The 22,651-nt window shown below is 40.6% G+C and overlaps 1 long non-coding RNA gene across 1 annotated transcript; it reads right to left on the bottom strand.

The window, feature by feature from the left end:
* Positions 1-7,067: 7,067 nt before the first annotated feature.
* On the bottom strand, positions 7,068-22,354 carry LOC135268293 (uncharacterized). The gene is made up of 3 exons (XR_010336547.1): positions 22,267-22,354; positions 8,860-9,030; positions 7,068-7,258 (listed from the first exon to the last, which is right to left on the bottom strand). It is a non-coding gene; the product is annotated as an uncharacterized LOC135268293 (long non-coding RNA).
* Positions 22,355-22,651: the final 297 nt, after the last annotated feature.

The following is a 22,651-nucleotide window of genomic DNA, read 5'->3' as shown; positions in this document are numbered from 1 at the left end:
GACATGAGAACCTACTTTAAAGAAGCTACCACTAGCCAAAGTTGTATCATGAAAAATTATAATAAATCTTCCAGTCTATCTATTAAATCTATTAGACAGCCATGATTCTCTAGCAATGAACAATAAATAAATAAATAAATAACATGAAGTCTTTGAAAAGAAGGTGAAGAAGTTATTACTGCTGAGCTTTGTCATTTATTTGGCATTATTGGCTCATCTATTGTATCCATAAAGAATACAGAAATGAATAATGCTCTAAACATAACAGTTAAAGGCATTTTCTGACACAAGGTGAGAATATCAGTGGAAAGATTCCATAATTTGTGACTACAAGTCAGGCAAAAGGCATGGAAAGTATCCAAAATTCGATTTTATCAGTTTTTAAATGGTAAGAATAAGAAGAAATGTATCCCGTACAGATGTCTTTAGAGATAATTGGAAAAGGCAGCCACCACCATGATGCACGAAAAGGGATCATTTCCACTAAAAGAGCAGTAAGGCGCAAGAGGTGATGAGCAAAGTTATCAACCAAGTCTGCTCATGCAAGTTGAAATAAGTGACAACAGGCGACAGGACGGAACCAAACTTCAGACAAAAATGAGTGCAAACAAAACAGAATAGGCAAACAAACGTAAAACAGGCAGAGATGGTTATCCAAGAACCTAAGACTCCTCTGCAGAAACCAGAGAAACCAACAACGAAGAGAGTCCAGCCTCTAATGAAGCCAAATGAAAAAGAAGCAAAGTCCAATTAGTGTCATACACCAGCTGTCACCGCTGTTCTCCATATACCTCTTTGTATCCATCGAGAGGTATTTGTGTCCACTCTTTTATAAATGCAAGTTTTTCGTAGCTCTAGGAAAACAATTTAAAGAAGAAGATACTACCTCATTCCATTTTTTTTTTTTTTTAATATTAGGCCAGATGTGGTGGCTCATGCCTGTAATCCCAGCACTTTGGGAGGCCAAGGCGGGCGGATCACGAGGTCAGGAGATTGAGACCATCCTGGCTAACATGGTGAAACACCATCTCTACTAAAATACAAAAAATTAGCTGGGTGTGGTGGTGAGCGCCTGTGATCCCAGCTACTTGGAAGCCTCAGGCAGGGGAATCACTTGAACCCAGGAAGTAGAGATTGCAGTGAGCCAAGATCGCGACACTGCACTCCAGCCTGGCGACAGAGCGAGATGCCATCTCAAAAAAAATAAAAATATTTAGGTGGGTGCTTTTCTGTGTGTAAATTCTGTTTTTAAAGAGGTAAATAACTGTCTTGTATGTCAACTTAACATCCCACAGCCTGCAGAAGGGCAATTTTGATAGCCTGTAATATGAAATGTAACTAAATAGCAATTTGAAATCATAATCATGAAATCAATGTAACTTAAACATTTTTAATTACCTTTTCCACTCACTTTTAAGTAGAACTGTTCCTCCAAAAGCCTCCCCATTGTTTGTAACTCTCCCACTGAAACTTTGACATCTTGGTAGTGGTGGTCCAGTTTTTCTTATTACTTGATTGATATGTTGTGAAAGATTGGAAGTGTTTGAGCATGTGGTGTGTATGGATTAAGTCATAAATTGGAGAGAAATTAGATCTAATAGCTTAACAATATTTTTAAATACTGCCTACAAGTTTTAAGATAGAAAAGAAGGCACCAGAAAAATTGCTATGGATTATAACTATATGCATTTATAATTTTTTGGTATTTGTATTAAAAATTGCCTCCACATAGTTATATAACATCTGTATATTGACTATGGAACAAAGTCTCACTTATAAAAAACAGTTCAATGAGAAGGCATCTAAATCTTTTACAATGTTATCAGTTTATAAATTGTTAGAAAGATATTCATATATTTAAAAAATCCCAATCATATTGAATGGACCATCCTGAACAGGAGCCGTTGATTTCTACAAGAAGATAGAAGAATTAGGTACTATGTATAATGTAAGTCCAAGGAAGTGGGCTGAGTGATAGCTTCTATCAGAGTTGTGGAATTATTAACATAATAACTTAAGTAGGCTTTCGCATGTATCGTTAGGCCTTGGGAAGGGATCCAGACCCTCCATCTGTCTCTGATAGTAAATAATCTCAACTAATTAGGAAGATATTCATCTTCCTTAATGAGTATGCATTTTTTTAATCCTCAGAAGACTTGGAATTAAGTATAGAACAATTTAAAAGAATCAAAATGATTTGTTAATATTTGTGTCAAATCGGGAACTAGAAGATCTACCTAGGAAAATAGCCTGATTGTAGCATTTCATCAATTTTCATTGCAATGATGTATTTGCCTACATCCCCACAAAACTGTGAGTTCCTTGGGAACAAGAATGGTTTATTTTATCTCAGTATACTCAACACAGTGCCTGGCCCAGTCAGTTCCCAGTAACTATAAATGAATGCATGAGGTCCTTAAGGTTGTAATGAGATTTGGTTTCCATCAGCATCTCCTTCTACAGAGATCAGAGAAAAGTCTGCCTCCTCCAGTCCTACTGAGCTGCTCCTATTTTTGAAGGCTCCCTCTTGCAGCCGTATCAGAACGTAGTAAAGATAGAGGAAAAGTTTTTTCTGATGTTTTTGATGTTTATTCCAGGGCATGCTAGCAGATGGAAAGGGTCAAACTTCTGGGATGCTCCAGGGACATGGCCCTTGACAATCTCTGTGAAAGGATGTGCTATACATAATGTGCCTGCCAGCAACTGAACTTGATGGCACATGGTCGAGGCAAGAAGACAGTTTTTCTTTCAGTCTCGGCCTAAGCATTTGTAATCAGGAGTCACAGATAAGATATTTCAAACCACTTCCTCATGACTGCCCTTTGAATGTTTGAAAACGATATGGGTCTTTGATCTAAATATTCCTGCTTTCTTCAATTGTTCCTCATAGGACATAGCCTCCAAACCTTTCCTCAGCCTGATTTTCCTGCTCCAGTTCATCCCTGTGTTGTTGCAAAGATGCAGAAGCGAGCACAGCATGTGGGATGTAGCCTGACCAAGGTAGGCAGCAGGGGACCCTGCTGTTTGTTTTTTAGAGAGAGGGTCTCGCTTTGCCACCCAGACTGGCACAATCATAGGTCATTGCAGCTTCAAACCTGGACTGAAGCAATCCTCCTGCCTCAGCTTCTTGAGGAGCTGGAACTACAGGTGTATGCCACCACGCCTGGCTAATTTTTTATTTTTATAGAAACAAGGTCTTGCTATGTTGCTCACTCTGGTCTCCAGCTCCTGGCCTCCAGTCATCCTCCTTCCTCAGCTTGCCAAACTGCTGGGATTACAGGAATGAGCCACTGTTCCTGGCCTCAACACATATATATGAATTAAATCATAAATTTGGCTGAGAAAAATAGGAAATATTACAAAATAGCAATTTGAAATCATAATCATGAATTCAACGTAACTTAAATATTTTTAATTACCTTTTCCATTCACTTTTAAGAATTGTTCCCCCAAAATTCTACTTATACCAACATCATAGTTTTTGTCTATAGTAACATACTCAGGTGAGCTTATGCCCTTTCAATTATTTTCATAAGAGAATGCAACAGGAGAGAGATCCAAGATGGCTGATGATTAGCAGCTCGGGCACGTACCTCCCATTGAAAGCGCAAAGAACAAGAGGACGCCACACTTTCAGACGAATATTTGTTGCTCACGGACCAGGAGATTCCCAGTGGAGGAGCTCCACGGGTCGCCAGGGCGACTCTTGTGGCCGGCGTGGCAGTTTTGCTGGTGCCTTAGCACGCCAGTTCTTGGTGCAGAGTCCGGAGATACCCGGGCAGAAAAGCACCATCAATCTTAACACCGCTGTTTTGGCCGGCTCAGTGGATTGCTCAGATTTCGGCACAGGGAATCAACAAGTTGGACGTCAGAGACCCAGTTAGAAAGTCGGTAATTATAAAGACGACAGACGGACAAATATATAATGAAGGGAAGAAACCAGCGTAAAAAGGTAGAGAATACTCAAAATCAGAATGCCTCTCCCTCTACAGGGGATTGCAATTCCTCATCAGTAACGGAACAAGGCTTAATAGATTACACGTGTGTTCCAATAACAGAAGCAGGTTTCAAAACGTGGGTGATAAGAAACTTCTGTGAATTAAAAGAACTTGTTCTAACCCAATGCAAAGAAACTAAGAACCTTGAAAAAAGGTTTGACGAAATGTTAACGAGAATGGACAATTTAGAGAGGAATATAAGTGAATTGATGGAGCTGAAAAACACAACACGAGAACTTGGCGAAGCATGCACTAGTTTAAACAGTCGAATTGATCAAGCAGAAGGAAGGATATCAGAAGTCGAGGACCAGCTCAATGAAATGAAACGAGAAGACAAGAATGCAGAAAAAAGGATGAAAAGGAATGAGCAAAGTCTCCAGGAAATATGGGACTATGTGAAAAGACCTAATTTACGTTTGATAGGTGTACCTGAATGTGATGAAGAGAATGAATCCAAGTTGGAAAATACTCTTCAGGATATCATTCAGGAAAATTTTCCCAACCTGGCAAGGCAGGGTAATATTCAACTCCAGGTAATACAGAGAACACCACAAAGATATTCTTCAAGAAGACCAACCCCAAGGCACATAATCGCCAGATTTATTAGGGTTGAAATGAAGGAGAAAATACTAAGGGCAGCCAGAGAGAAAGGTCAGGTTACCCATAAAGGGAAACCTATCAGACTTACAGCGGATCTCTCAGCAGAAACCCTACAAGCCAGAAAAGAGTGGGGACCAATATTTAACATCCTTAAAGAAAAGAACTTTCAACCCAGAATTTCCTATCCAGCCAAACTAAGCTTTATGAGCAAAGGAAAAATTAAATCTTTTGCGAACAAACAAGTACTTAGAGAGTTCACCACCACCAGGCCTGCTTTACAAGAGCTTCTGAAAGAAGCACTATACATATAAAGGAACAACCAATATCAGCCTTTCCAAAAATATATCAAAAAGCAAAGAACTTTAACACAATAAAAAATTTACATCAACTAATGGGCAAAACAGCCAGCTAGCATCAAACGCCGGTATTAAACTTACATATATTTTAATTGGATAAAAAGCCAAAACCCATCGGTATGCTGCATCCGGGCCCATCTTACATGCAACAATACATAAAGACTCAGAGAAAAGGAGGAAGATTTACCAATCAAACAGAGAGTAAAAATAAACTAATAAACAAAAAGCAGGAGATGCAATTCTCGCCTCTGATAAAGTAGACTTTAAAGCAACAAAGATCAAAAGAGGCGAGGAATGACATTACATAACGGCAAAAGGATCAATGCAGCAAGAAGAGCTAACGATTCTATAGATCAACGAGATAGAAAATTAACAAGGATATTCAGAACTTGAACTCAGACCCGGAACAAGTAAACTTAATAAACATTTATAGAACTCTCCACTTCAAATACACAAAACATACATTACCACTTCACACCTATTCCAAAGGTGACTATATAATTGGAAGTAAATCACTCCTCAGTAATCGCATAGCATTTCATAGGTTTAAATGAAATATTGGTTGGCTGTTTGTTTGTCATCTTCTTCCCTTATTCCTTCCTGACTACATCATTAAGTATAATTATCAGTATACAAGAGGTTTTCAATACCCATTACTAAATTGCATTCTAGCCTGGGCAAGAAAGCAATACTCCCATTCTCTCTCCCTCTTTCTTTTCCTTCTCCCTCCTCCCCATTCTCTCTCTCTCTTTCTCTTCCTTTTTTCTCCTTCCTATTCTAAAAAAAAAAAAAAAAAAAAAAAAAGAGAATGCAACATACTTTTCCAAATGATAGTTTTCTTGCCTGTATAGAGATTTCCAGAACAACCTTATTATTCTCATTCATTTTTTTTCCTCTCATATTCATTCTTGTTCGACATAGTATTGAGTATTCTTTGGATATCTGAACAAATGGCTTTTTAAAGGCAATATTGAGTTTATTCTTAAATGTTGGCTTCATTACGAAAGACTAAGAAATAATTATATAATTTTATCTGTTTAAATATCTTAAAAACAATTTTGCTAAATTGATTTTTATCCAGACGTGTTTTAACACAAATTTGCTCCTGATTAATTAAAACACATGGGTCTAGGAACCCAGAGTGGAAGTGGGGGATCACATTGACACCTGGGTTCTTCTGTGTTCAAGATTTCAGAAGCCAAGTGATCAACGCTTCCATACGGCTGCAATGGCTTTTTTAAAATGAAACCTAACCGGACACCTAGCTCCTTAGAGCTCTAGATGCTATTAAACGAAGAGGCAAATAGGCAGAGCATTAGGGCTGATGGTTGTCAAGAAACTGTTTGGAGTCATTGACTCTGGCTACCATGGGCATATATGGTTATTGCAATATAAGGACAGAGAAAAGTATGGATGGAACTTAAGCAATGCAGCTACCTGCCTGGCTGCAGAAATTAATGAAGACCATTGCATCATTATATTGGAAGGACTTCCAAAGCCAAACCCTGACCAGCTCAGATGCTGTCTGAAAGCAAAGACAAGACGCAGCAGATAGTGGAAGAGGAAAGTTGTAAATACTACACACACCATAAATACCTTGTGAAGGGTTACAGATATGACTACTGTAGCCTTTATTTGTGTTCACTTCCTTGTTTTGCTATATATTCCAAATAATACTTCTTTTAAAAGTTTTTGGTTGTTTTCCAACCACGCTGTTGTATATGGACTATGTTGTTTGTTTACTTTTCAATTTAGTCCACACTTACATTACATGAAGATGGGTTTCTATGGTCACTGGAGGAGAAATGAGTATCACCCAGAGATCTTAGATTGGAATTGAAGGTAGAAACTATTGAGACGTTGGGTCATTTCCCTTTGAGGAAGTGTGTAAATTTTCCACTAGGTAATGAGTCATCATACTATGTTAAACAGGAACATTTATTTTAACATGCAAATTTGTACCATAAAGGGCAAGTGACAAATATAGAAATTAGGAAACCGAAGTAGTAAAACAACAGTGAATGCTTGCCATGTGTTGACGGCCCAGTGTCCAAGTCTCCTTTCCATTTCAAACCTTGATTAAGGATAAGTCTTGGTGATAGGCAGGGTTCTGTCTACCCCTGTGAAAGGTAAAGAGGGGCATACATTCCATTCTCTATTTGACAGCTAGGAGGAGCATATGGCCTAGCCTTGTCCAATCACACTTCCAGCTGGGCAGTTATGCAATGATGCAGGGAGCAGAGGTTATTTCCTGCGGCATTGGTGAGTGTCCAGTGGGGTGCAGAGTTTCCAGCAGCTCCAGTACTATGGGAAGAGGTTTCAGCAGCAAATGTTAATCAGAGTATTTCTCGGCCAGGACTCTTCTGCTTAGATTTATTTGTTTTTTTATATTTCTTAGATTCAGTAGGCTAGCTATGAATTCTCTTTCTGTTTAAATATGCCCAAATCAGTTTCTCTTGTTTGCAACATGATCTCTGAATAGTAGATCTTGTGCACACCCACCGAGTACACACACAAGCCTTTGCAGATACATGTTAAATGTTAATTTCTTTTCTTTCTTCTTACCTTTCCCAGGTGCATTATAGGCCCTTTCAGGGCCTGGTTTGTCCTCACTAACATAAGCATAAGTGTGCTCAGCTTGTGACCTTGTACAAAGACAGTAGTCAATATTGCCTCTTGTCCAAACTACACACTTAGTAAAGTGGAATTCCTCATTAACTCCTCAAAGATTCTAGACATTAAAATACTAAAAGGGCCGGGCACAGTGGCTCATGCCTGTAATCCCAAAACTTTGGGAGGCTGAGGAGGGAGGATTGCTTGAGCCCAGGAGTTTGAGAACAGCTTGGGCAACATAGTGAGACTTTGTCTCTATTTAGATAAATAAATTAATTAATTGACATAAATAAAAATATAAAAAGGCCCCCACAACCCAGAAATAAAATCAAACACACACGGACAGCTAATTTTTGAAAAGGGCATCAAGAAGACACAATGGAGAAAGAACAGTCTCGTCAATAAATGGTGCTGGAAAAACCAGATCGCCACATGCAAAAGAATGAAATTGGACTTTTTTCTTACACCACACACAAAAATCAACTCAAAATAGATAAAAGAACTAAATGTAAGACCTGAAACCATAAAGCTTCTAGACGAAAACATAAGGGAAAAGCTTCTTGACACTGGCCTTGGCAATGATATTTTGGATAACACACCAAGAGTTCAGGTTACAAAAACAAAAGTAAATAAATGGGGCTCCATCAAATGAAAACCTTCTGTCCAGCAAAGGTAACAACTGACAGGATGAAAGATCAACCTACACACTGGGAAAAAATAATTGCTAACCACTCTGTGATGAGGGGTTAATATCCAAAATTTATAAAGAATTCTTACAACTCAATAGAAGAAAAACAAAGAATCTGATTTATAAAAATAGGCAATGGATCTGAGCAGATATTTCTGCAAAGAAGACATAAAATGGCCAACAGGTGTATGAAAAGGTGTGCAATATCACTAGTCATAAGTGTAAGGCTGGTTGCGTCACCGGGAGCTCCTGCACACTGCCCCCCTCACTGGGAGCTCAGACGCTCCCCCCTCCCTAGCGGAGAGCTTGGACACACCCCCTTCTCTCTCAGGAGCTCGGACGCTCCCCAATCCCTCGCCGGGAGCTCGGACACACCTCCTTCCCTTGCCAGGAGCTCGCACACACCCTCCCCCCACCCGGAGCCCAGGGAAAAAAGCCCCGCCAGGACCTACCTGATAGCATTTTGTCCCATCCAGGCCCCACTCCCCACCATTTTGTCCTATCTGGGCCCCACTCCCTGCCTACCATGTTGCCCTATCTGGGCCCCACTCCCTGCCATTTTGTTCCATCCAGGCCCCACTCTCCGACATTTTGTCCTACTCACCTTGGGCACAACCAATCAAACGCCTCCACTCCCTATAAAACCCCACGTCTGAGCAGAGTCTGTGCGACTTCTCTGGCCCCTCCTGTCAGGCTGCAGAACCTCGTCCGGGAGCTTGAATAAATTCCTTCACATCAGATCTTCTTGTGCTGGCCTCAGTTTCTTCTCTTTAAACTTGGAGAGAACAGACCTTACAATAAGGAATAACTTTATACACTCACTAAGCGATACCTTCCAAAATGGAAAGTATCTATCCTAAATACAAATGTTTTCTTCCTTAATTCACACAGTACCACCTATTAGAAGTAAATTTCTGGCAGTTTAAGGATAGCTAGTCTATCGTTCTGTCTAATTATGAAGCCTTCGGATTAAGTTCAGAGCACCAGCTACCTAATGAAGAAGAGTTTTAATTATTTAAAATGACATATATATGTCTTTTGGGTAAATTTTAATATTGTTGCACTGTAGACTATCATGTCATTCTGTTTTGTTTTGTTTTGATTTGGTTTGGTTTTTTTTTTTTTTGAGATAGAGTCTCACTCTGTCGCCCCAGCTGGAGTGCAATGGTGCCATCTTGGCTCACTGCAACCTCTGCCTCCCGGGTTCAAGAGATTCTCCTGCCTCAGCCTCCCGAGTAGCTGGGATTACAGGTGCCTGCCACCACGCTCAGCTAATTTTTGTATTTTTAGTAGAGATGGGATTTCACCATGTTGGCCAGGCTGATCTCAAACTCCTGACCTCAGGTGATCCACCTGCCTCGGTCTCCCAAAGTGCTGGGATTACAGGCATGAGCCACTGCGCCTGCCTATTCTGTTTCAATACCACACAATTGTTAAATCTTATTGTGTTTCTATTTAAGTACTAGGATATAATAATTGATGAAATAATGACTTAAGTGTCAGTTCTTTCATCTGGAGCTGAGGCAAACACACAAGCTTTCCAGCCTCCAGTCTGGAGCTGGTTTGGCCATCCTGTACCCTCTCTGCCTGTGCTGCACTTTGTATAAATGCTGGTTGAAAATGTGGCCCTAATATTTTTTGACATCTTGATCAGTGGAGGCTGGAGACACTTTTCAGAAAGCGGAAAGCAAGTCTGCTTGCTAAAAGAGAAACTTCAGCTTATCTCTGAGCCACATCGTTCTTTTATTTTGCATAAAACCTCTTGAATGGGTAATTTAGTTATACAAACGTAAATGAAGAATCTGTGGGCAGATCTGAATGCAGGACCTGTGCTGCAGAGTGTTCTATTTGGTGATGAAACTATAACTCGTCCATAAGCCCAGCCATGATTCTGAGACTTTGCTATTTTACTGTCTGATTTTTGTTGTGTATGTGTGTTGAGGGGCAGGGAGGGCAGATTATGAATTTAGAGCCTATTGCTGAAACAGCCTCTAGCTGACCTTGCGATGCTGCAAACAATTTGCTTTAAGCAGTTTCTTGTTGTTAGTTTTGTTTTTACAGGAGATGTACTAAACTGGAGAACCCTGAAGGAAGGACATCCAGAAGGAATCTTCACCTCTTGTAGAGGAAAAACAATCAAGGGAACAGGACCACGTCGCCTGCAGCTTCACCTGAACTGGACTGTTTGTGTCCTGTCTTAGTCAGTTCCAGCAGCTATAACAAAGTACTGTAGGCTGAGTGGCTTGAACCACAAACATTTATTTCTCTCAGTTCTGGAAATCCGAGAGCAGCGGGGCTAGGATGGCCGGGTTCTTGGTGAAGGCTCCCTTCCTGGTTTATAAACGGTGTGTTATTCCTGGTTTATAAACGGTGTGTTACGTGGTAGAGAGACTGAACTCTGGTCTCTCTCCTTCTTATAAGGGCACTAATCTCATAACCTCATGACCTAATCACCTCCCAAAGGCCCCACCTCCTAATACCATGTCACTGGGGGTTAGGATTTCAGCATACGAATTTTGGAGGTACACAAACATGCAGTCCATAATATGTCCCATATGCTATGTGAGTTAAGAGTGAATAATCCCAGATGTAAACACTACACTATTATGTTTTGGTGTCATAGTTTTGATGCCGTCATGATGCAACATGACACTCCAGTGAGTAGGGGGTAGGCTTTCCTGTGAAGGAGACATCTCTTCTTGAATAAGAGCCAATATTAGGACTTTAGACTTGAGGAAAGGTAAAAATCAATCTCTTTTTTTCTCTCAACCTGTCTTAGGTGATCTGGACTCTTAGGCACAGTTATAATCAAAGAATTAATTCCTGTTAGTTGGAATAACCTGACCCTTACTCTGTTTAAGCTGGCAGGGGGCAACCCTATGAGGATTGTGAAGTTAAGTTGAGATTAAACTGTGAGGATTGCCACCTCTCACAGTGTTTGCCAGACACTTTTCCATTTGGGGTCCTTGCCTCGAAACAACAGTGTAATTTTGTTAAGTGCTACAGTTCGAACTTAGCTGCATGACGTAGACTGAAAGGAAGAGGCTGACCCCTAGGCCTGATTGGAGTTAGCAACGGCCATCATCCCTGGAGTTGTAGGAGACCTGAATATGAACCCCAAAATATGCCTCTGGCATAAGGATTACTTTAAGCTGATTATTTTGAGAAATAGCATATGCAGGAGAAGCTCTGAAAACAGAGTATGTTACCCTTTTGTAAGGAAAATTTATATTTTATAAAGGAACTATCCATGAGGGTGTCTGCCTCTCTGTACTAAGGAAAGGATGAATGTAAGTCCTGAGAGACTCGTATCAGTGAAGAAGGCACTGACTTCAATCTACGCAACAAATCGTACTTTTGTTTACTTTTACGGGTCATATACTTCATGTTGGGCAGGCTGATGTCGAACTCTTGACTTCAGGTGATCCACCCACCTTGGTCTCCCAAAGTGCTGGGATTACAGGCATGAGCCATCATACCTGGCACATTCTATTTCAATACCACACAACTGTTAAATCTTATTGTGTTTGTGTATAAGCACTAAGGTATAATAATTGACTAAATAATGACTTAAATGTCAGTCATTTCATCTGGAGCTGAGGCAAACACACAGCTTTCCAGCCTCCAATGTGGAGCTGGTTAGGCCAGCCTGTATCCTCTCTGCCTGTGCTGCAGAGGGACAGGATAGGTAACAATGACAAAGTACCATAGGCTGGGTGGCTTGCTTTTCTTCCAATAACTTGCCTCTTGCACACCATTTGTTTTAACTGAAGATGGTATTTAAGCCCAAATTCTAGCCACCTCTTTGAGTTACTCATCCCTGAGTTCCTCCAATATATATATATATGTGATGTACATGTTCATAAACTTCTATTTGTCTTTCTCTTTTAAATCTGTCTTTTGTTACATGGGCTTAAGTCAAGAACCTAGGAAGGCAGGAAGAAAAAAAATGTTCCCCTCCCCTCCAGAGTTTAGCTGCTCTTGCATCACAGCAATTTCAGCATGTGTGTCAGGTGAGAAGACAAGAAAAGCGTGCCTGGACCAGGAGTTTGGGGCAGAAGAACCAGGTGCAGGAGGTGCTGCTGAACACCTGTGAGAAAGAGCACTGTGTGATTTCAGAAACAACTGAGGGCAGTTTGCTACTGGAGAGTCTATGCTGGGAAGGTAAACTGTAATTATCAAATGAGCCGCTATATTATTTTTCAGTCACCCTGTGGCAGGCAGCTTCAGTATTCATTTATAAGATTTTATTTTTTTCACAAAACAGGATTTCAAACTTTGTGATGTAAACCAAAAATAAAATTCTAAGCCCCCCAACCAACTGAATGAACCCTCCTCTCTGCCAAGGGCATTCCAAAGAAAACCTGAAAAACTAAAACTAATTTAGGCCATAATGGAAAGAGGGGTCCAGTTGTGCCTCTTTCTACTCTCATCCCTTTGGTATTCAGGTACAACTGACAAGCATTAATATTAAACAGAGATCTTAAGCCTGACAAAGGGCCGGGTGCCGTGGCTCACACCTATAATCCCAGCACTTTGGGAAGCCGAGATGAGTGGATCACCTGAGGTCAGGAGTTTGAGACCAGCCTGACCAACACGGAGAAACCCTGTCTCTACTAAAAATACAAAATTAGCTGGGCATAGTGGCACTTGCCTGTAATCATAGCTACTCGGGAGGCTGAGGCAGGAGAATCGCTTGAATCCAGGAGGCAGAGGTTGCAGTGAGCCAAGATCACACCATTGCACTCCAGCCTCGGCAAAATGAGTGAAACTCCGTCTCATAAAACAAACCAAAACGACAACAGCAAAAGACAAAGAAAACTCCTTGTAGCAATAAGATACCAAATTCCAACCTGACCCCAGTTGAGCATCACATGACAGATAGCAGGCCTTGAAAGAAATCAAAGTATTTTACCCCAAAATATATTGCTTAGACATACTTTGAAATGGCCCTGCAAAGCTATCTCTTGTGGAGCAAATCTACATTCTGTAGAGAATTCCCTTCCTTTTCCAGGTCTTTTCCTGATGCAGAAGAGATTTAACTAAGAGTCTGGGACCTTTTAGGGTCTGACAAGAGACATTTACCACATATTCCTCTGAAGCCTATTACCTGGAAGTTTCATCTGTGTAACAAGAACCTTGGCTTCCACAACCCCCCACCCTGGCTTTGTCTTAACTACAAACATTTCTTTCTGCTGACTTCCATTCTTCAGGCTGAGCTTAACTCTTTCACCCAATTGCCAATCAAGAAATCTTTAATGTACCTATGAACTGTAAGTTCCTGCTTTGAGTTGTCCTGCCTTTTCAGATGAAGCCAATGTGTACCTTACATGCATTGATGGCTATCTTGTATCTCCCTACACTCTATAAAACCAAGCTGTAACCCCCACCACCTTGGGCACATGTTCTCAGGACCTCTTGAGACTGTGCCTTGGGCCTTGGCCACTCATATTTGGCTTGAAATAAGTCCTTTCAAATATTCCACAGAGTTTGACTCTTTTCCATTGACAGTGATTACTTGTATCTGGAACGATACTAAGTAGTTTTGAAACTGCCTTTGCAAAATTATAACTCAGGAAATTAGGACAGTGAAAGAAATCAGAACTAACCAGCTCCATTTTGCTTCTCACCCTTAAGCTGTCTGTGTTCATTCCTGGGCGTAGGCCGAACTAACTTTGGGAAGGAATTCAGTTCATGGTTTAACTCCGAAACAAAATTGGTAACAGCCTTTCCCTGAAAAGACCCCCTTCTTGCCTGGGGTCCAGTCTGCCTTTGCAGGATTAACAAATTAGCTATAAGATTAGAAATTACAACGTAGAGGTCATGCAGCCTTTGGTTCCAAAAGTCTGAACCTCCCCAAATTGCTCCCGGGGATCTAAGATCAGTGCTTGAGATATTCTGCAGACCCTTCACTTGATGGATCAGCTGACACCACCCAGACCGGTAATCTGGTTCAACCACTTCTGCCATCCCACCCAGGAAGAGAAGACAGCAAGAAAGCCTCATTTCGACCCCCTATGATTCCGTCTCCAACCTGACCAATCAGCACTCCCCACTTCCCAAGCTCCTACCCACCAAATTATTTTTTAAAACTCTGATCCCCAAAAGCTCAGGGAGGCTGATTTGAGTAATAATAAAGCTCCAGTCTCCCACACAGATGGCTCTGCATGAATTACTCTTTCACCATTGCAATTGCCCTGTCTTGATAAATCGGCTCTGTCTAGGCTTCGGGCAAGATGAACCCATTGGGCTGTTACCCTTTTTTTCCTCCACTTGATACTGACATAAAAGAGAATATGTTATGAGTAAAAATCATGGATCTCTGCATTCTTTGAATGAAATCTGCATCCATGTAATTATTTATTAGTCAGACTTCTGGCTGAGAATAGTACTCACATGAATGTTGCAATGAAGAAACAACTATTTGGATACAGATTTCATACAAATAGAATATTTATAATATTCCAGATAAGCTTGAGTTTCAGATTCTCTTTAAGTAGAATATATTACAAAAATTGTGAGAGGGAAGGATGAATATTCAGGCAAGGGAGTTTGAAATTCTTCATGAGAATAAAGTAAATAATAGAAGAAAAAGAATTTATACTGAGATGAATAAAATGTCTGTGGGCCAGCTTTTTAGAAAATCACAATTACTTTCTTATAAGTTTAAAAATAAAGCCATTTAATCAAGAGACTTAGAATGGATGTTATTTCAGACACAGAGAACTTATAAAGATAATCTGGATTTTGAAGTCAAGTTATAAGCCAAAAAGAAACAGAATTTAAAATGATACAGATTTCAATGAATAAAAAATGTGAAAACTAAATTATATAATAAAGTGATAATAGTAAAATTTCATTAAGTTTAAATAATAAGTGAAACAATTACAGGGAGAAAAAGTATTTGGTAAGAATATACAGAGAAGAATGCCAAGATCTTGTTAGGAAATTTCCACTTCGATCTGTGATGCAGTAGGTTATACTGAGACGTCTAACTCCTCTCCTCTGACAAGGGACAAAGATTCTTTGCTTGACTAAGCTTTAGTCAGGGTCCTGAACCTTCTCTTAGACCCACCTGTGCACTTTTTTATAAAACCCAGCTTTAGTGAAGAACACTATTAAGTCATTTTACCAAGAACCCCCCCACCTTTAATATCTGATCACCCTTGATATGTGATCAGGTTTCTTATCTTCTCCCCTCCCACCCCAGGTGAGGTTTGATCAACCTGGCCTATCTTCAGCAAGAATCCTGTTAGGTTGGTTCATTCAGAATTCCCTTACCCCTGAAGTTTCCTGCTAGTAATTTTTTTTTTTTAATCACAGACCCCTCACCCTGTTCCTTAGCTATAAATTCCCGCTCGCCCAGGCTGTCTTTGGAATTGACCGACCCCAATCTTTTGTACTACAAGACCCCGTTGCAGTGGTCCCTAGACGTATGCTGCTGATCTTGAGTAAAGTCTTCCTTACTGTGCTTTAACAAGTATCACTGAACAATCTTTTCTTTAACACAAGAATAACAAAAAAGCCAGTAAAAAGTATTTTTAAAAAACAGCCCTTGAAGACATCTGAAAACATCTAAGACTGTTGCAATTAATGGTGTACAAATTCTGGGCTCAAGGGAAATGCATTGAGGTAAACCTCACATTCTTTGTGAGTTGTGCTTTCAAGCCATTTTTCAATATGTAAATGGCCCAGGTGAGAGGAAAAGCAGAAGGGAAGGCTTAGAACAGTTAAGGATCAGAAGGCGAGGGAGGCAAAAGTTGGAGTTCAATACCAGCCAGGTACTTGAGGAGCCAAGACTGGAGAAAAGGGAATTGCAGAAAAGTGGGCTTGATATTCTGCAACTCTCTTTCCCTCAGGGAGTTTGATTATTCCTGAGCTTCCAGTGTGAGAATATAAGCAATAAAGCAGAAAGTGGAAGCTAAGAGGCTAAGAAACCAAGCAGAACTTGAGACAGTTTCACAGTGTTTGAGAGAGACAAAAATTGAGTTCAGACGTTTCCAAGGACCTCTTATATTTTAATTAGTTAAGTCACTGATTGAATCAAGATGATGTGTAGCTTCTCTGTCTTTTAGAGGAAAACAATCATCTCTAAAAGAAGATATTATCCAGTGATCTTATAACTCATGATACACAATGATTGGCATTAAGTAAAAAATTACCAGACATTCTGGGAAATAAGAAAAATAAATGGGCAAATACTAAAGCAGAAACAATAGATGACCTATATATTAGAGTTATAAGACAGAGGCTTTTAAATAGTAATAATAGAGTTAAGGAAATAGATTTATAAATATAAAATTTTGCCAGACAAGTGGAATCTATAAAAATGATCCAATGAATGTTATAGTTGAGATATACAAATAATCAAAATTACAGTCTCATCAGATGACTGAGGTAAAAGGATCACTTGAGGCCAGGAGTTTGAGACCAGCCTGGGCAACATTGTGCGACCCCATCTCTACAAAAAATTTTAAAAAAGAAAAAAAGATCTCATCAGATGAGTTAAACAGCACATTAAACAGTAAAAGAGAGGATATGGAACTACTACATAGAAAATTAAAATGAAAAATATAAGAGAAGAAGAGATATATGAAAAATGGTGAGAATTCTTACATATGTGTAATTAGATCCCCAAAAGAAGAGAAAGAGAGATAAGCAATAATTGAAGGAATACTGGCTGAGAAGCTTCCAAAACTGACACAAGATATCAGGTCAAACATTCAAGAATCTTTATAAAACCCAAGCACATGTAGATGCACCTTAGTAAAATTGCTTAACACAAAAGACAAAGAGAAAATGTTAAAAGCATCCAGAGAACAAAGCACATTATTTCCAAGCAGAAATAAAGTGATGAAAGTTATATGACAATGGACTGATATTTTCAGCATACCAACCAACTTAGAATTCTATAAGCCATGCAAACATCTGAAGGCAAAGATTTTTTTTCAGACAAACAAAATATGAGTGTATTTGTTGCCAACAGATCAATATTAAAATTGATTGATGCACCAATCTCTATAAATATTAGTTTATGTAAATGAATATACAAAATGATGAATTCACAAATGGTAGCCTTTTTTTCTAGTTTAAGAAAGTAGAGGTTTGTTCAGGATATTAGACTGTTTTCCTTACTTTTCTTTTTTCCTTTTTTTAAATTTTGAGATGGCATCTCACTCTGTTGCCCAGGTTGGAATGCAATGGCGCTATTTCAGCTCACTGCAACCTCTACCTGCTGGGCTCAGCAATTCTCTTACCTCAGCCTCCTGAGTAGCTGGGACTACAGGTGTGTGCCACCATGCCTGGTTAAGTTTTTATATTTTTAGTACAGATGGGGTTTCACCATGTTGGCCAGGCTCATCTGGAAATCCTGACCCCATGAATTGTCCATCTTGGCCTCCCAAAGTGCTGGGATTACAGGCATGAGCCACCACACCCAGCCAATGTTTTCCTTCCTTTAAAAAAAAATTTTTTTTTCTTTTGCAGAAATATGGGTTTTGCCATGTTGCTGAGGCTGGTCTCAAACTCCTGGGGTCAAGCAATCTGCCTGCTTTGACCTCCTCAAATTCTGGGATTATAGGTGTGAGCCACCACACCCAGCCTTCCTTTTTCTTTTTCTTTTTTTTTTTTTTTTTTTGAGACAGGGTTTCATCCTGTCACTCAGGTTGGAGTGCAGTGGTGTGATCACAGCTCCTTTGTTAAAGGAGCACCATGAGGCTAGGTGTGGTGGCTTACACCTGTAACTCCAGCACTTTGGGAGGCTGAGCTGGGAGGATCACTTGAGTTCAGGAGTCTGAGACCAGCCTGGGCAACATAGGGAGACCCTATCTCTATAAAAACATTAAAAATTAGCTGGGCATGGTGGCACGTACCTGTGGTCCCAGCTATTTGGGAGACTGAGGCAGGAGGATCACTTGAGCCTGGGAGGTCAAGGCTACAGTGAGCCATGACCATGCCATTGCACTCCAGCCTGGGTGACAGAGTAAGACCCTGTCTCTAAAAAAATAAATAAGTAAAAGGAGCAACATGAGAACAAATAAATCCTTTTAAATGAGTATCTCACGTGAATTACTAAATGACAAGTCCATTTATAGTCTTTAACAGTTACAACACGAAATGAGACATTTAGAAAGGCTTAGCAATACACAGCATACTGAAGTGAGTAAAAAGTAAATAAAAACTTATTGAAAAGGGCCGGGCGTGGTGGCTCATGCCTGTAATCCCAGCACTTTGGGAGGCCAAGGTGGGTGGATCACAAGGTCAGGAGTTTGAGACCAGCCTAGCCAAAATAGTGAAACTGCATCTCTACTAAAAATACAAAAAATTAGCTGGGCATGGTGGTGGGTGCCTGTAATCCCAGCTGCTTGGGAGGCTGAGGCAGGAGAATTACTTTAACACGGGAGGCAGAGGTTGCAGTGAGCCGAGATCGCGCCATTGCACTCCAGCCCAGCAACAGTGTGAGACTCTGTCTCAAAAAAAAAAAAATTATTAAAAAATACATTTCTACTACTTTATAAATATTTGACTTATGACCATATACATATATATGTATTTATATATATATATATATATGACCATATATATATGTATATGAAATAATTGAAATATCTTATAATTAGTAGTGGTTATTGAATATGTACTTTATGTCTTTTGTTTTAAATTAATTAGAATTTGTTAAAATTATTAAAGTCTAATGTGGCATTAAATTATTAACTCTTTAAAATAAATATTAGCGCCTCACTTCTAACTTCTTTCTCTTTCCCTTAAATAGAAGTTACTTAAGTAGCTTTTGAGTAGTGACTAAGCCCATATGTTTTCTAAAACTTTGTATAACACATAGGTCCTAATACATCAATTTGGGAGTAGACAATTACACTGCATTCTTATTAATATTACCAGTTTTGAGCACTAATCTGTTCTTCCTTTAGGTTTCTGTTTCCAGATAATTTCTGGAAGCCACAAGGAATATTTACACAATTAGTGAGACAATCGCCTTCCTTGCTAGCCGGTTATGAGCTGCTAGTTTCAGTCCTAGAGGAACACAACTGTTGCCAGTGAACTCAAGTTTCCTTCACTAAAATACTACCATCACCAAAAATCCAAATTCAGGGGACTGGGTTGGAGATGAGACACTAGAAATCAAATGGGTTCCTTTTTATTTTGATTATTGTTTACTTAACTCTTACAACTCCACTTTTGGGGCATTTTCTGTGGGCAGAAAATTTTCTAAGCATATAATCTTATTTTTTCACCAACCTAGAGGTGAGCAGTATGATTGTTTCCATTTTCAAAAAAAAAAAATCTGTGGCAGAAACAAGTTATGAACTTGCTCAAGGCTTACATATGCTATGCACTGGTAGAGACATGATTCTCACTCGAAAGGTAACTTCAGAGTCTGTATCTCTCCTCTCATGCTACGTAGGCACAGGTCACTGGGTAATACTTCTAAGAAAGCTCTCCTACCCTTTCCCACTTTCTCCCTCTTCCTACCTGAAGCAGATGTATTTGTTAGTGCTACAGTGGCCATATTCCACCTCTAAGGCAACTGCTAAGATGAACACCATGGGTTTGGGATAGCAGAGCCGACAAGTACAAGGAACCTCGATCCCTGTTAATGTCATGCACCTGCTTGCTAGGCCTGAAATACCTCCAGACTTCCACGTTCTTTCAGACAGTATGATTTGGATTTTCTACCTTATCCAGTGGATTGAATCCTAACTGATATATAGCCTGTCAGTGCGGGAGTGTCCCAGGATTCCGTCACTGGACCTTGCTATCGTCTGAATGTTGGTGTCCCCTACAAAATCCGGGTGTTGTAATTCTAACCCCCAAGATGATGGCATTAGGAGTTGGGGTTTTTTGGAGGTGAATGAGTCATGAAGGTGGAGCTTTCATGAATGGGATTAGTGCCCTTACAAAAGAGGCCCCAGAGAGTGGCCTTGTGCCTTCTACCATGTGAAGATAAAGTGAGAAGTCACCATCCGTGAATCAGAAAATGGGCCCTCACCAGATACTGAATCTGCTGATGCCTTGATCTTGGGTTTCCCAGTCTCCAGAAGTATGAGAAGCACACTTCTATTGTTTATAAAATACTCAGTCTATGGTACTTTGTTATAGCAGCCCAAATGGGCTATGACAGATCCCTCTTTTTTTTTTTTAATCTATGGAGACTTCATCTATAGAGACTTCTGAAGACTTTTACATTTATGTCCTTAGCCCAGACTACTCTCTTGAACTAGATTAATTTACAGTTTTTAGAGGCAGAGTTTTACTATGTTGCCCAGGCGGGAGTGCAGTAGCTATTCACAGGCACCATCATAGCACATTAAACCTGAACTCCTGGCCTCCAGCAATCCTCCCACCTCAGCCTTCAGAGGAGTTGCGGCTACAGGCGCAGCAACGTGCCTGGCTTCCACAGCCTCTGACATCTCTACTTCAGCATTACCACTGTTGTTTTGCACCACTATAACAGAATACCACAGACTGGTTAACTTATAAAGAACAGGAATTTATTGCACACTGTTCTGGGGGCTGAGAAGATCAAGATCAAGGCCTCGGCATCTGATGAGGGCCTCCTTGCTGCATCCTCACATGGCAGAAGGTAGAAAGGCAACGGTTGCGGGGACAAGTATTGTGTCCTCACATTGGCAGAAGGGCAGAAGAGAGCAAACCCACTCCTGCCAGACCTTTTCACAGTAGCGTTAATCTGCTATTAATCCATTCATAAAAGCAGAGCCTTCATGAACGAAACACCTCGCATTAGCCCCCACCTCCCCTCCCCCTCCAGAGAAACTCCTCCTCCCGTCTTCCCCATAGCAGAAAATGGCAACTCCATCCTTTAGTTACTCAGATCAAAAATCTGGAGTCATGCCGGACTCCTCTCTTTTCCGTCCCGCATCTGATCCAACACAAAAGTTCCATCAGTCCCATCCTCAATACAGTGCAGGGTTCAACCACCTCTCATCCAAGTTATCTTAGCAACCATTGCTTTCCTGGCCACGCCCCTAAAATATTAGCCCCTCCCCAGCCCAGCTTTATAGACCCATTGTTCATTCTTTCTCTTTAGAAAAACACACTGCACATTTTCAGTACATTTTACTTATTTGCTTTGTTTATTCTATGCCTCCTCCTCTAGCCTGTATGTTACAGGGGAGCAGGCATTTTCGCTAGGTTTTCCCCGCTGCTGAATCCCCCATAAAGAGTTGATAATTGAATAGTGGCTTCCCCAGGACAGAGGCTCAAGAGGTTATCACTTTTTAAACTATTTCCCTAAATCCCTTTATCTCTTCTGGATCTGTCCTCGTTGTTAAATGAGAAACTAGCATTTCTGTGAACCACTGAGAATAATTTCAATTGTTATTTCAGCAAGAAGCTTCATTTTGGACCAGTGACTATGATTATCCTTCCTTAAAGACATAGGAACTCATTTTCTTGGTGTTGGCATTTCTGCTCCGCACAAGAAGAAGAAGGGATGGGGGTCAGTGTGTGGTTAGGGCTCTTTTGTTTGCAAGAAACATCTAGAGATGTATTATAGTGACCCCAAGAAAAAGAATCGTTTAGTTGTTTTTTTTGTTTGTTTTTTGAGACAGAGTTTCACTCTGTCTCCCAGGCTGGAGTGCAGTGGCATGATCTCAGTTCACTGCAACCTCTGCCTCCCGGGTTCAAGCGATTCTCCTGCCTCAGCCTCCCGAGTAGCTGGGACTACAGGCACCCGCCACCATGCCCGTCTAATTTTTTTGTATTTTTAGTAGAGACAGGGTTTCACCATGTTGGCCATGGCTGGTCTCGAACCTCTGACCTCAAGTGATCCTCCCACCTTGGCCTCTCAAAGTGCTGGGATTACAGGCGTGAGCCACCGCTCCAGGCCTCGTTTAGTTTTTTTACTTACTTATATAATAATAAAGAAACATGTGGACCTGGGCTGGGGACAAGCAGGAAAGTCACCAAGAATCACGAGGCACGTGGTTTGCCTCTGCACATCTGCTCCATTGTCTTCCCTAGGCTTACTTACCAACTTCCGCTGCTTACTCATAGTTTCTGTTTCCTCTTCGTTTTTCCGGGGCCCTAGTCTACCTCCGGGCTTCCGTTGGCATCAGCTTTCTTTCCCCCACATCTGATGGCTCAGCCTGTTTCTCAAAATTAGGCAGTTCTGGTTTCCAACAGGGGACAATCCACAGATTGTTCCGGTCAGTGCTCACCCCTGTCCTGTCTGCTGTGGTCAGGGTTTGGAAAGGGTCCCACAAAGCAAAACACTCCCCCAGAAGCTTGGAGCAGGGAAGGTAGATGGGAGCCACGCCCCTCCCCCCTTGTCATCGCCATAGAAACGGGTTCCTGTTTATTTAGATGATTGTTTGCTTAAATGTTTCAATTCCACTTTGACTTTGAAAAGTGTTCTG

Source organism: Aotus nancymaae, unplaced genomic scaffold, assembly GCF_030222135.1.
Source record: "Aotus nancymaae isolate 86718 unplaced genomic scaffold, 86718_ANA_hifiasm-v0.15.2.pri h1tg000040l, whole genome shotgun sequence".
Taxonomy (NCBI): Eukaryota; Metazoa; Chordata; class Mammalia; order Primates; family Aotidae; genus Aotus; species Aotus nancymaae.
Note: the sequence above shows the minus strand (reverse complement) of the source record. Positions and strands in the feature narration are given on the sequence as shown.